This window comes from Hippocampus zosterae, chromosome 13 (genome assembly GCF_025434085.1).
Source record: "Hippocampus zosterae strain Florida chromosome 13, ASM2543408v3, whole genome shotgun sequence".
In the NCBI taxonomy this organism is placed as follows: Eukaryota; Metazoa; Chordata; class Actinopteri; order Syngnathiformes; family Syngnathidae; genus Hippocampus; species Hippocampus zosterae.
In genome coordinates, this window is record NC_067463.1 from 19,404,007 (window position 1) to 19,414,538 (window position 10,532).

The following is a 10,532-nucleotide window of genomic DNA, read 5'->3' on the forward strand; positions in this document are numbered from 1 at the left end:
ACAAAGAAACATCTCACAATAGGGCAGACAAAAAGAAAGTTTAAAAACAAAAGTGGAATAGTCAGAAAGGATTCATTTACAGATTGAGTTACCGTGTGTCAAAAATGTATCGTATGTACGTGGAAACGTTGATGATTGTTGATGAAGACGACACACCTTGGTCGAACATGCCCAGATGGCCAAAAATATATTCAATCTTTTCTTGGGACACCATCATTTTTGTTCAGGCCCGTTTCATGATTTTGATTTTTCGAAAACAAATCAAGCATGTCAAGTTCCATGATGCTTGCTAAAGTCTGAGCCAAATTTTCAAATTGTCATATCAACCAGTTGTTGCCTGGCATCTGGGACGCTTCACGACCACGATGACAAATGTCTGGCATGTCCGAATTTTTGTTCGTTTTGCCGCATAGTGTGACATGTCCTATGTCGTCCTTTGATTGGTTCTTTGGCACCTGACCAATAGGAAGACTGTGCCCTCCTACTTATAATGAGAGACTGCACATGGTTCACACAATTATATTGTGGTGTACAGTACCGTATTTAAAAAGTGACTTGAGCAAAAGGGGAAATACTGAAAAGTATACGTAGGATTCCAACTCCTGATGTCTTTGCTAACTGCAGAGCTAGTAGTTAATTCACAAACGTGGTGTCATGAATCAGATATGCCACCTCCAGTTCTTTTTGGAGAATAGACAGTCAATACCGCCCTCTCGCCACCATCCAGGAAGTTCTTGGATAAAAAGTCTCATTCAAGTCGATTCAAGCAGTGACATTTGGACGCTGTACGATGACGTAATGATGGAGCTCCTACTTGGCTCTTGGCCGGTGCCAAACCAAACACGTTCTTCGTAAGAACTGGTTAAGCACCAACTAAGCAGGCCTTGGCGCCAAACGAGCACCAGGTTTTTTTGGCGGGGGTGGAAAAGGGGTATGTGTGGACAACAGTGGGTCTAGCTGAACCCCATTGCTACTTTACAGGACGGTATCGCTGCAGGAGGATTTCCAGAAAGTAGTCCTGTTAAATGTCATTTACATAATGTAATGTGTTGATCAGGCTTATATTTCTACCACAGGATGTCAGGGGGGGGTGGTGATAACTTTCATTCATTCATTCATTCATCATCCGAGCCGCTTGATCCTCACTAGGGTCGCGGGGGGTGCTGGAGCCTATCCCAGCTGTCTTCGGGCAGTAGGCGGGGGACACCCTGAATCGGTTGCCAGCCAATCGCAGGGCACACAGAAACGAACAACCATTCGCACTCACACCTAGGGACAATTTAGAGTGTTCAATCAGCCTGCTACGCATGTTTTTGGAATGTGGGAGGAAACCGGAGCACCCGGAGAAAACCCACGCAGGCCCGGGGAGAACATGCAAACTCCACACAGGGAGGCCGGAGCTGGAATCGAACCCGGTACCTCTGCACTGTGAAGCCGACGTGCTAACCACTGGACTACCGGGCTGCCTGGTGATAACTTGCTAGTTGTAATTGTGTACAGTATTATTGAGTAAATAGCATTTCAAAGCAGCCACAAGACTATTGCATGAACTCGATCGACTTTAAAAAGGCATGTAAACACGTTTGATGTTTTAAAAATGTGATTGACACATATATTGAGAGTGTTTCTCCTACTTATACGACTACAGATTCCTCCATGTTAGGTTGACTCTAAATTGTGACTAACATGTGACTACATAACCTTTCATTCATTCATCTTCCGAGCCGCTTGATCCTCACTAGGGTCGCGGGGGGTGCTGGAGCCTATCCCAGCTGTCTCCGGGCAGTAGGCGGGGGACACCCTGAATCGGTTGCCAGCCAATCACTGGGCACACAGAGACAAACAACCATCCACGCTCACACTCACACCTAGGGACAATTTAGAGTGTTCAATCAGCCTGCCATGCATATTTTTGGAATGTGGGAGGAAACCGGAGCACCCGGAGAAAACCCACGCAGGCCCGGGGAGAACTCCACACAGGGAGGCCGGAGCTGGAATCGAACCCGGTACCTCTGCACTGTGAAGCCGACATGCTAACCACTGGACTACCGGGCCGCCCACTACATAACCTCTTCCCAAAAATGATTGACATTGAATATTTCCAAAACAACATATGGCTTTTTGATGATGACCATAGTGGCATTGTCTGGTAACGTTGGTAACGTCAGTCAGAAATGTGGTCAGAGTTACATCATGGTCAAGTTGTCATAGCTACAATAACAACATTGTTTGAAAATAAAGAGCCATTTCCCATCCCACCATGTCATGTTTTGTTAAACAGCAGACAAGGTTGTCCACCTTGTGTCTACAAAATCCAGTCATGTTGCTAGTTTAGCTTGCTTTATTATTGGTAGGAAAGTTTTGCATGACACTCAAAAGATCTTTATTTTTTTGTGTGTGTGTGCGTGTGTGGCTGCAGTTAAATGTACATTTCCAGGATTTTTTTTTTCCTTTTGACGAGAGCCTGCCAAAGGATGTACTTTATGTTGAAGGTCAGCGTTAACCACACCCCAAACTGCAATGGGACAGTCATCGGGACAGTCTCCTGTCATTAATGAGTCATTTGTGGGAATCACTGCAGTCAGTTTAAAATCTAATATCCAATTTATATTCTAAGAAGGTTGTGGTTAGTGTAATATCGCTGTAATCTTGTGGTGTGTACTGTATGCGCTACATACTTGACCGTGAAATAAACAGAGGATAAAAAATGAAAAATAATAAAAATCTAAAAATGTATGATGTATTTTAATAAGGATGCAGACAAGTTGGGGGGAGGGCGGTTCAGTCGGTGGAACAGACACATTGCACTCCATCCAACGTGTTCCAACAATGTGTCCAATGCCTAATACTATGATCAACACACCCACGAGTGCACATTTGCTATTTAAATGTCTTGTCACTAGGCGAAACAGTGACAACTGCGCTAGACGGAAACAAACAACAATACAGAGATAAGCGCCATGTGTGGGACACAGACCATATTTTTCCTGGTCTCATTCCAAGCTTGCCATATTTTGACTGGAGGTCAGTGGCTCATGAATGAATCCTTCCAGTGATTTGATGTTGAGGCATGCTGCACTGAGAGAATGGTATCCAATTTTTCTGTTGCTTGTTTTTTTCTCCTTCAGATAAAACAATTGGTAATTTAACCCTCGTAGTGCACCGCTTGCGATAAATGTAAAATGATGTCTTTGAATCAAAGGCAAAGGCATTCAGAAAAACACGAAATCTGATGCATGCAACATCAGATTGCATGCATCAGATTTTGCTAACCATGCAGGTTTGCCAAGGCTAAAAGGATTAGGCCAAACATCACAGACATTATCTGGATACATTATTGAACTTTAAACCCACCCAAAAACTGGATTGCAATAGAAAGGCATGGGAGTGGGGCAGACAAAGTAATTATTCATCCTCAGTGGACCCCTCCCGGCTTCTCAAACAAATTCCTCACTCATGTTTTAAAAGATGGCGGCCCGGTAGTCCAGTGGTTAGCACCTTGGCTTCACAGTGCAGAGGTACCGGGTTCGATTCCAGCTCCGGCCTCCCTGTGTGGAGTTTGCATGTTCTCCCCGGGTCTGTGTGGGTTTTCTCCGGGTGCTCCGGTTTCCTCCCACATTCCAAAAAAACATGCGTGGCAGGCTGATTGAACACTCTAAATTGTCCCTAGGTGTGGTTGTGAGTACGAATGGTTGTTCGTCTCTGTGTGCCCTGCGATTGGCTGGCAACCGATTCAGGGTGTCCCCCGCCTACTTCCCGGAGACAGCTGGGATAGGCTCCAGCACCCCCCGCGACCCTAGTGAGGATCAAGCGGTTCGGAAGATGAATGAATGAATGTTTTAAAAGATGACTATTCTTTTTTTTTTTTTAATTCCTCTTTAGTATTGTTGAAAACCTTAGCTAGTTATTACTACTCTAGATGTATTTATACTTTTCCAAAATTGGAATTAAAGTTTATTTTCTCAAATTGGCTCTTTAAAGAGGAACAGCCTTAACTAGCCATAACAAGAAGATGAATGGCTGGCTTCTCAAATTTTCAGGGTGTTATGCACCATGTCCAACTTCAAAGCCCGTCTTAACTCCACACTTTAATTGTATCTTCTTCAAGCCTGTCTGCCTGACCGCCATCTGATTCTGCTGACAACTGCACTGCTCTCCCCTTCTTTACGCCCATCCTTCTATCTCCCCAGTCCTCCTTCCCGGTCTTTCCCCCATCTGTCATGACAGATCTTCTTAAGTCACTATAGCCGCTACAAGTGTCAACTCTGGCACGAGCCCGAAATTACTTTTCGGGATGAGTGTTGACATCAAGCACTCACCCCCTCAGCTCATGCAAACAGAATGATGTTATTTTTCTTTCTTTTCCTTCTTCTCCCGACTCTGTTTATTCCTCTATTTCCCCCCCCCCCCCCTGACGATTTCTCTCTGAGCCGACAAACAGCCATTCACGCTTCTCTCCGTATGGGCTTTAATTTGCCATTGTCCCCCAAGATATTCCTCGCTCAGGCTTGAGATAAAGGGATAATCACTTCAAAGGGAAGCTAGGGGGGGGGGGGAGAAGGCCCCCTCCCTCCCATGCTGAAAGGAGAAGTGGACAATACGCTAATTGAGAGGGGAACTGATCACAAGGTCTCTTCAAAGGGACGCCTGGCCACGCCCCCTCCGATGCACTTAATTTTATTAGTGTTTATAGAGATGCTTCAGACAAAATTATCACCCAAACGCACCGTAGCCTTTGATCTCCTAAATATTGGGTTATTTGCAATTATCCACCCTCGCCACTTTTTTTTTTTTCCTGTGCTATTTTAGTACAAGTGTAGGATTTGTGCTGAGGAAAGGGGTGATAAAACAGGCGGCGCAGAATGTATTGTTTGCATTGTGGGAAACTGTGGGCTGATGCAAATAGGAGAGTTCTTAAGAAAGAAGTGACTACAAATGAAACGGGCCTTCTGCCGGTTTGATGTTGCTGTTGGTGCAGCATCAAAGATTTCAGCATTACAATACCCAAGAACACAAGTATAGAAAATAAGTTTATTTCAACAACACCTACGCTTTGCATCGACTCAAGTCCTGTGTCGTTTTATTTCCATCCTGGTATGTTACTGGCAAGCGGTGGATTGCACACTTTCTCTTATGTTGCAAATGTGTCTTTTCATCAAGTGCTTATTTTGCAATCTCTATTGAAAGACCAGAGGATGCTTAATTTCATCTCCTTCGCAAGCTGTCAATTAGCCTCCAGTTCACCCTGTTTTATTGAGGCTTTATTGCGAGTCGGGGGGGCTGCACTCCTGTCCTGTATTGTGCTTTTAAAGTATTTGATTTTTTTTTCTATGTGCGAAATGGTTAGGGCCCCAACAAAAGGGTCAATTCAGGGTCAACATCCAAAAAGGGGTTTGCTTCGGCTACTTTACAGCACCCTCTTTTGTTGAAGCGCAGCACAAGTATGGGCATTCAAGGGTCAACAGGTGTGGTACCAAGGACTTGGCATCCTGTGGCGATTGCAAAATGAATTGGAATCAAACAATCAGCGATGACTTTATCTGGGAATCGTAATGGTTTGAAGAAACTGATTCAAACCAAAGAATCCTAAAGTAGTCTGAACTTTAGCTCATTAGAAGCAGACTGAGGAAGGCATGAAGCTGCTTCCCGTCCGTCAGCAAAAATTCTACTGTCTGTGGTTTCTCCATCCCCCCGCCCCCTTCCCCTTTGCAGCTCTATCTGCAGCCTAATTTGATTTGGACAAAGATGTCAGCTTATTCTGAATTGAAAAGAACACACATTTAAACCTATCTGAATCCTTCTGTACATCTACCCACCCGCTTTTCAAAGATGACTATAATGTAGTTAGTGTTGACATATCAGCGGCTCGACATGCGGGAAATTGGGACAGATCAGTCGAGTGCCCCTTGATCATCCCAGTGCTCATGCTACTGACCCACTTTGTCATTTCAAGTTCCATCTTGCAGTCAGCAGGCACTTTGCTTTGGGAAGTGTGAGAAGCTTTTTGTATTTCGGGTGCTGGATTATTTGGATTTGTGGCAGCAGCGTTTGTTTTAGAGAGACCTCTAGAGTAAACAGAAGCCAGGACCTTTTCGTATTCCATCTTTCCAACACATCCACCAAAACAGACTAAGGAAGTTGTCACCCCGCTTTATGATAACACATTGCAGTGAAAATTTGTTTTAAAATTATGTTTGAATAAGCTTGTCTTAACCACCAGACACACTCACTGTGTGCAGGGTGTGGTTGGCTGAATGGAAAACCGGGACAACCAGAAAGGCTCGGTAAAGCTTATATTTTTGTAAAAAGTCAACGGAATGTGGAGAACTATAATTGAGAACTTGTATATAAGCTTCAAACTCTTGGATTATACTAAAAGTACAGAAATATTGAAAATTCAATTCTATATTAAATACTGACAATGATTCCAGTGGATCAAAATCAAGAGTGAAACTTTCCAGCAAGTACAGTGTCATTTTATATTTCTGGGGGTGCTGGAGCCTATCCCAGCCGTCTTCGGACAGTAGGCGGGGGACGCCAACCAATCGCAGGGCACACAGAGACGAACAACCATCCATGCCCACACTCACAACTAAGGACAATTTAGAGCAGGGGTGTCCAAACTTTTTGCCAAGGGGGCCAGATTTTATGTGGTAAAATGTCGGGGGGCCGACCTTGGCTGACATTCTTTACATTGAACAACAATATTGTTCAACAAATTTTTGTAAGCCAGTCTGTTTCACATTTCCATTTTTATTTTAATTTCAACAATCTTGAGAATTTCTTTTGGTTCATTTGAAACAGGTATATCACATGCAACTGCTTATTCACTTGACTTTTTCTTAAACAGAAGTCTCCTGAGTGCAAATTGATTGATTTGAAACATAAAATGTATCACCATGACTTTTCAATAGTCACAAAACCTTTGACTCGAATAACGGGGAAATGAACAAGCAATACACATCCACAACTGCAAGGATCATTTGAAATATGACATATCAGTCAATATAAACACGGAGTGATGTCTTGTTAACCCGTGAGTGATGCCCTCTAGTGTCTAAATGCTATTACTCATTTAGTGAATGCTATTACTCATTTAGCCACTAGAGGGAAGCAGTACTCTATGAAACATCACTCACCAGTCGACGAGACCTCAGTCAATGCAACACGTGTTCCATTGCGCCCAACCTGCGGGCCAGACGGCACTGATTTTATGACAGGGGCCGAGGGCCGGATGAAATTCGACCGCGGGCCGGATTTGGCCCCCGGGCCGGACTTTGGACATGCCTGATTTAGAGTGTTCAATCAGCCTGCCAAGTATGTTTTTGGAATGTGGGAGGAAACCGGAGTACCCGGAGAAAACCCACGCAGGCTCGGGGGGAACATGCAAACTCCATACAGGGAGGCCGGAGCTGGAATTGAACCCGGTACCACTGCACTGTGAAGCCGACGTGCTAACCACCAACGAACCACCCATAAGCATTGTACTGTACCTTAAAAAAATAATTTCTGCATTCTGAATAAAACTTCTAGCTAAGTGTTAAAAAGACACATTTTAGAGATGAAATGAAAATATAATGCTGACATCACATGTCTAGATAATCTAAGCATGACCTCTGACCTTTGTTTGGCATGCATTTTTGATTTGCAGCTGTTCTGGATGGATATTTTGAGTTTAAAGCGTGTGTGAGCTCTCCATCATCTTCTAATCTACGTCCTCATCTCGGGTTCTGGTCAGTTAAATGTTTCGTAACTTGTAGAACACTTCAATTAATTTCTGGGGCTCATGTTACATTTACGTGGAATTAAGCGGAAGACGGACAAAAACTAACTCTGCTCAAAGATGGACTGTGGCGTTGTTTCTGAGGAACAAATGTACCAATTATTCAAACGCCAAGTATTCCTGTGAGGACAATAACTACTAAACTATCAGGAATTCTCGATATGGTGGTGTTACCTATTATACTCTCAGAAATACTTGGTGTTTTAATTTAGTTTGTCACCTGCTGTAGTGTTTTTCTGCAGCACTTTTTAGTACTGTAAGCTATAACAATTAAAGGCTGATGCCGCTAAGCAGCTAAGGCTCTGTGTACACATCAAATAATCTTTACTCATTACCTACACTAAATAGATAAGTATTCATAAAAACAAGATAGAGTATTGAGCCAAATAAAATACATTTACATTTACTGTATTTTCCGCACTAAAAGACACACTAGATTATGAGGCGCACCTTCAATGAATGGCTATTTTGTAACATTTTTTTCATACATTAGACTCTTCGCATTAAACGGCGCAATCTACAATGCCTCCACTAGATGGTGGTACGCTCCTTCCATTCAACTCGAGAGGCATCCGTTGAACTTGAGAGGCGTTTATGACCGCCTCTGAAAAATGTAAATTAACTATTACTGTACTTAAATGAAACTACGAAAATTGAAAATAATGCATAAAAACAGAAAATCAAGCAAGGAAATCACAAAATAAATTATATATCCCCCCCTCCTACAGAATTTATTTTGTGATTTCCTCGCTTGATTTTTTTTCCTGGTTTCATTGAAGTAAGAATTAATTACTTCATATTGGTGTAAGTATGAAGTAATTAATTACTTCATATGGTGGTGGGCCTCCACCACCATCATAAGTGTGTCAACAGAGCGTGCAATTAACTTTTGAGTGAACACACAATTTTGCATCCTGATAGAATCTTGGAAGATCACAGGCAACACGCCCAGCAACAGCATGTGCGATCTGTTCGAGTGAACACACAATTTAGCACTCGCTATTTGGGATCATTGTAAGTCAGGCCTAAACTGTAGAAATTCACGTGGGAAGTGCTCCACAGTGCTTGTTCCTTCATAACTTAATATGAAATAATGTCAGGAGCTGACTTTTAATCGTTGTCGAGGAGAGTGTTGCGAATGTGAATCCTCTGGTTTACATAATTATATTCTCCACCATTAGTTGATTTTCAACATCAAAAGGACCTTTGAAGTACCATGGGACTGGATCACTGTCTAAGCCACACTCAAAGATTCTGTCACAATGACATTACAGATGTCATGTGAATTAAAAGACAAGCAAACAACTCTTGCCTTTGCTCTGTCCAATTTTTGTCAAAATGTCATGCTGTACCATTTCCACTGAATGTGTCACAAGTAACTGTGAACTGTGTTTGAGTAACAACTTTGTGGCAAGGCCTGTAAGGTAATGTGCAGCATTTGACAGTTGACAGAAACACTAACACAATCCAAGTTAGCTATGACTGTGTTCCATTTGTTCTTTACGTGTCCGATTGTTAAATGCTAATGAAAAAGAGATTGTTTTTTTAACCCCTGCCCCTCCCCCCCCAAAAAAATCGAACAAAAAACACAAAATAAGGAAATCACAGACACACACAAGAGTTTTCATTATTCAATTTGAGCCTCAACTCAAAAACACAAAATGGAAAAATGAGCCAGAAGACTGAAAGGGATTTAAATCTATAACTCATGATCCAAATAATAAGAGGAATAGAAAATGAATGGATGGGTAGTCAGGTTTATGTGACCTGGAAGTTTAGTAATGAGTATCATTTTTCCAAAGTTGCAAATGGTCACAATTTCACCATTGTGGGACTAATTCAGGTTAACTTATGAAAGGTAAATCAAAACATGAGCCGTCACAATCTGCCCCGGAACATGACCACACTGCATCAAATGATCCATTAACAATATGAGATCTAGGACTTTAGTATAATTGTGATACAGTAATGCATTATGTGTGATACAGAAGAGATGATTTCACTATTTGTCCAATCATATTGTTTTCAACTCATTCATGTTTTCATAAAACTCCATTTTATGGTCCACCATGCCTACCGCCTGAACACAGCTGGGGATTGTCTCCAGCATGCCTGTGAGGATCAGTGGTTCAGAAAAATATGTGTGTGTGTAAGTGTATACAGTGCATAAATATATATAGAAATATATATAGATATACCTGGATATATGTATATATATACTATATATGAGCATATCCAGTATCATCTCATATGTATGTCCAGAGTCATAATATTCCTTTATAGAGGCAAATGCGTTTGAATCCCTGGTTGCACTCGGTTTTGTTTTTTAAAAAAAGTACATCACTGGCAATAACTTGCTGCTCAAAGACGAATTGAGTTGCATCTGTCCAATCAAGTTGTCCCTCTCGTCAAATCAGCCATGAGTCTGATTCCCCTTGCACTTCCCCACCTACCAAGCACTTCTTGTAGGAAATGGTGCTGTGCTTCAGTATTTGTTTGCATTTTTTGTTTGTGATTTTTTATTCAATGTTGTGTTTTGTTTTGTATTCGTGTTTGGTTTAAGATGTGTCTTTGTTTTTTTGTGTGTGTTTTTGATAAATGTTTATTTATGGGTTTTGATTTGCTGTTGAGCTACATTTTTTGTTTTTCAATTTATGTTTGCTTTTACCTTATTTTTTGTTTAGTTATTTGTTTTTTTGTGATTTTTCATTTCGCTGTTGTTTTGTTTTTTGGGGGACATGGCTTTGTG

At 41.9% G+C, this 10,532-nt stretch overlaps 1 protein-coding gene and 1 long non-coding RNA gene across 2 annotated transcripts in view; one reads left to right on the forward strand and one right to left on the reverse strand.

The window, feature by feature from the left end:
• Nucleotides 1–1,972, reverse strand: part of LOC127612536 (FERM and PDZ domain-containing protein 1) — a 120,178-nt gene extending 118,206 nt beyond the window's left edge. The window contains exon 1 of the mRNA XM_052083203.1: nt 1,702–1,972. The gene's annotated coding sequence lies outside the window, so the exon portion shown is untranslated. The remainder of the gene's footprint in view (nt 1–1,701) is intronic.
• LOC127612661 (uncharacterized) overlaps nt 1–10,532 on the forward strand; it is a 166,092-nt gene that overhangs the window by 27,205 nt on the left and 128,355 nt on the right. The window lies entirely within an intron of this gene.